The sequence below is a fragment of the Spinacia oleracea genome, chromosome 5 (genome assembly GCF_020520425.1).
Source record: "Spinacia oleracea cultivar Varoflay chromosome 5, BTI_SOV_V1, whole genome shotgun sequence".
Classification (NCBI taxonomy): domain Eukaryota; kingdom Viridiplantae; phylum Streptophyta; class Magnoliopsida; order Caryophyllales; family Amaranthaceae; genus Spinacia; species Spinacia oleracea.
Genome location: NC_079491.1, coordinates 96,688,939 through 96,693,749, shown reverse-complemented (window position 1 = coordinate 96,693,749; position 4,811 = coordinate 96,688,939). Strand labels below are relative to the sequence as shown.

At 36.3% G+C, this 4,811-nt stretch overlaps 1 long non-coding RNA gene across 1 annotated transcript; it reads left to right on the top strand.

Moving 5' to 3' along the window:
* Positions 1-1,562: 1,562 nt before the first annotated feature.
* On the top strand, positions 1,563-3,150 carry LOC130461268 (uncharacterized). Its single transcript, XR_008921705.1, has 2 exons — positions 1,563-1,646; positions 2,879-3,150. It is a non-coding gene; the product is annotated as an uncharacterized lncRNA (long non-coding RNA).
* The last annotated feature ends 1,661 nt before the right edge of the window (positions 3,151-4,811 follow it).

The window sequence follows — 4,811 nt, the reverse complement described above, 5'->3', positions numbered from 1 at the left end:
AGTTACTCTTTTGAACAGATTTGACCAGAAGTTGTTGTTGATTGGTATAGGCTTCAATCCCGAATTTCAAGTTAGTCCTTTTCATAGCCATTACTGCTTTTTAGAGATTCATGTATGTTGCAGCTTTCATAGCCATTACTAGGTTGTTCTATTTGTCGTGCTCACATTGAGTATTATACTATTATGGGTTGTCTGGTCGTTGAGTCCTTTTTCTATTTGGTTCAGGCGGGGAGGGTATCACCGATGGTTGTGAAGATCTTCAAAATTGCCTCTATGTTTGCATTCTTGTGTTTGGTTAAGGATATTCTTTAATCTTCTAATTAACATGCTTCTTCTAGATGGAATTATATGTTTACACTGGCCTTATTTTGTTGATTTAAGGTTTCTGATTTAGACTTGATAGGCTGAGGAGTGAGGACGAGATACTGCAAGGTCTAGCCTTTTGCTATTGTTTACAAATCAGAGTCGTGTCTCTGGCCAAATGAACAATTTAATGAAATCTTAATATTACTACAGTACTATTCCTACTAATATACTACTAGAGACTAGAGACCTATATACTACTACAGTACTACTCCTACTAATATATATTCACAGGAACTAAATGTAACAATTTAATGAAATCTTAATGTCACCAATAATAATGTTATCCCATGTTTTATTTTTATTTATTTTTCTTTAGAATTTCAATTTTTCTCAGTTGAATTCCAATAAGTTCAGTTTAACTTAACACTACTATAACCCATTTTTCGATAAGTTCAGATTGAGCAGTGATGTATAAACGTGCTCTTTCATTTTTCCTTATTTATATTCCTGAATAGCATTATTTATCAAGGTTCTGCCTTAATAATGCTGGTATTGAAGTCTGAATGGTGTATGATGTGGAAAGACGTCAAGGGGTTTCTTTGGGATGGTATATGATGATGTGTTGTTGTTGTTTCGATCTGATAAAATCGAAGTAGTTTCTTCTTCGATCCGTTTTCTAGGTTTTGTTAAAACTTTGGACGTATTGCAGAAAGCAGATCGTTATTTGTATGATGTGATTGAGTGTATTCATGTTGGACTTGTGTATTTCAGAGCGCTAGTGTTTTCTGCTGCTTGAGAACTATAGTGCAGAAAATGGGTTTGCTCTTACATTTATTGAAGGAAATTATTCTGTGTGTTCGTTGAAGTTTCCTTTGCAGTAAACAGCTAGTTCTTTCTAATCGGAACCTGTGATTTAGGACATTAATGTTGTCTATTGTGAGTGAGGTTATGTTGCCTCAGCTGATCTTAAGATATACTGCCGGTGATTCCCACGTATTCTGGTGCTAAGTATAGCAGATTGGTAAACTATAGCAGCAAAGCAAGGAAAAAAAATATTATCATTTTGTGTGCTAACTGTTTCCTTCGTACTTGCTTGGTCCGTCATTGTGTTGAATTGTTTTATCTGTTTGAATTTGCAAAATTGTAGAAATCAAATTATATGGCAGCCTCCTCCTGTTTTCTTTCTTTTTCTCATTTATTTCTTTGTTTAAATTGAGGTGGTTAAAACATGGCAGTTTTTGTTGTTTTTACAGCTTGTTTTGAGTATTGGAGGCGGTGTTAATGGTTTCACTCTAGATCCATCTCTTGGAGTGTATATTTTAACTCATCCAGACATCAAGGTAAGGACACTTTAGCTTCCTGATTAGAACTAGCTAGAACATATTGTTGTTACAGTGGGGAATCTATTTACTTAGCTCGTTATTGTCTTGGATAAATTGTTTTTTACCACCTAAAAACTAAAACTTGTATTTTACCACCTAATTTTTTTAAAAAAATTGTTTTTTACCACCTGGAAAATAGGAAAATAGGAAAATAGATGAAAATGTTATGTGGGGGGCACAATAACGGTAATATTTTATATATGTTCTTTTCTTCCACTATTTCATGTAATTAACTCTCTTCTCTTCCTCGCTTTCCTATTTTCCATGAGTTCACATAATCTTTCAGCTGATGCTATAGCATGCACTCTTAGGTCATAAATCTCATTGAAATTGCTGTCATTTTCCATGCTTAACAGTAGAACACGTACACGTATCTGATGTCGAACTATTGGACATTGGTCTGCAGGATTACTGTATTCAGCTAGCTAAGTGCAGAATCCATCTAGAGTAGTTTATTAGACTAGAAACTAATGTTGGAACTTATCTCTGAAAACAACATTCTCCTAACAATACACTCTGATTAGTTGTTTAATACAAATTAGTATTCTGATTAGCTGTCAATACACTCTCACTTTGTAATCAAATATACATTTATATAAAGATTAGTATTCTCATACTCTTCCAATAATTTGGATTAGGTATGAAGACAGTTTCCGCCAAAATCATTGATCTACTGATCATGTATGTTTCTGAATAACTAATTGTGTTCAGATTTTTTATCTAATACTGACAGCGATTTCACAGCACAGTCAGTCCAAGGAAGTATGAGAAACTTCGGGTTTCATATATATCATCATCAAATTTTGGTTGATAGATTATCTGTTAGTCACTTTAAGTTTTCTGAATGTACGAACCTCGAATGAATGAGACCTTTAAACGTAATAGTATCAGGAAGCTAGCAGTATTATTTGTTTGCCGTCTACGTTAAGGAAGGGCTTCACTTGGGGGCCCTAGATTTACAAACCACGACATATTCAAATTAACCAACTAATCATGGTTTGACAGGCATCAGCTTTCGTGGACACTTTAATGCTCACAGAGCAATTAAAAGTACAGTTTAGCTGCATGGTTTTCAACAATTTAATTATCTCTATAGTCTGCAACTATATCTTTTTATGATCCAATAGAATGTAAAGATAATATCGTGAGTGTAAACTTTGGTACTCATATATTTTCCTTCCATCTTGCAGGGATCGAGTCGATTGGAAGAAAGTCAACACGGCCTTAATTAAGGTTTGTAATGCATGATCTAAAGGGAGCTAAGTGGCCGGATTAGAGAAATTTGTTAGACTAGCTCTCTAGCCTTTTGTCTTTATTTGTTAATATTAGTTTTAATTTGTTAGACTAGCTAGCTAGGTGTTTAAAAATTGTAAACGTACGTACTATACGCTTTTCTCTATTGGGTTAATATAAATGAAGTTAATTTAATGATTTATTAATAAAAAATAAGCAGATTCATACCTTTGCTATTCTGGTGTTGATTGGTGTACAGGTTTCAATACTCAATGGTGTATATATATAGATTTGGTTATTGCCACCTATTTTATATTTTAAAAGAATTTGGAAAAAAAAAATTAATGTTGTTGAAGGGAGCTTTTAATGTACGCCTCAACAACATATGAATTTATGGCGCCAATGTACAGGTATTGGCGCAAAAATACAGGTCTGTTGTGGGGGGCATTTAAGAAGTGAGCTTCAACAGAGGTGTCTGTTGAGGCGGGCTTTTGGTAATGCCCCCCGCAACAGGTCCTTATTTTTCCCTTTGGTTTTGAGCTGTTGAGGCGGGCTTTTGAAAGCCCCCCACAACAGATGACCTGTTGAGGCGAACAAAGCCCGCCTCAACAGCTAAGTGAGCTGTTGAAGCCACGTCTGTCGAAGCGGGCTATGTTCGCCTCAATAAGCCCAAAATGCCCCCCTCAACAGGTATTTTTTCCACTAGTGTTAAGTCGCGACTACGAGGAGCAGCCCACGAGCCGAGTGCGCGAAGCACTCAAGGCCCATGGGCGCTGGGCACGCAAGCAAGGCCACGACACAGCAGCGCCGGCCCATGGCCGAGCAGCTGCGTGTGTGTGCGCGCGGGCCAAGGCAACGACACAGCAGCAGCAGCGCGACCCACGGCCCAGCTCGCTGTGCGTGCTCGTGTGCGCTTGTGTAGGCTTGCTGGCCGGCCCTGCCCCTTGTGGCTTGGTCGGTTAGTAAGGTTATGTTAATAACCTTCTAACCCTATTTTCCAACATAACATTTCAGTCATATTCAATACCCTAGAGACACAGATAACCCTAATTCTCTCTGTGCCTCCAAAGTGAGTTCTTCTCAAAAGCAAAGTATCTGGATCGATTGTCTAAGCTACGATAATCAAGACGGATCTGATCGTGTCGGTGAACCGAGTAGAGGAACAACAAGTGGAGTTCTAAGTTCGTGTTCGTTGACAGATTTGTGGAAAACACGCTTCAAACATAAGTATGCTTAATCTGTGCTTTATACATGCTTCCTGGCTTTGGGGATTTTTTCCGCACATGTTATTATGTTTAACTGTATTCCCCTAAAGTGGTATCATGAGCCTTATGTATTCAAAGCATGTTTTAGCATGATTTTTTTGTTTTTGCATCTGTCGAAAATTTGGAATTTTTTGTGAATTTTTCGGATTTATTATGAATTTTTGGATGAATTGCGTAATAAGGTCTGATTTCAAAAAGATTCGGTTTTTCGATTTTTTAAACCCTAATCTGATTGAAAAAGATTTTCTAAGATCAACTCATGTGAACGAAATCGCAAAAACAGGCCTCGAAGTGTCGTTTTTTATTAGGCGTTTTTGTTAATTTTTTAATAAAAATTAAAAGTGTCGGAAAGTAATTCTATTAAAAGGTCGACCTAAACAACTCGGAATTGCTTGAAATTTTGTCACGATGTCACTGGGTATATTCTTGATCTATGGTAAAAGTTTCAGATTTTTCCGATAAGTATAAACCCTAATTCGTAAAATTTAGAACTCTAATTGATGTTTTAAATAATTTTGGTCTAATAATTCGGTTAATTGGGAAAGGGAATATAATTTCATGGGTCAGTGGCTAATTTTAAAAATTATTGGATTAAAATTTTGAATGGTTTCATTAATTTTAATCG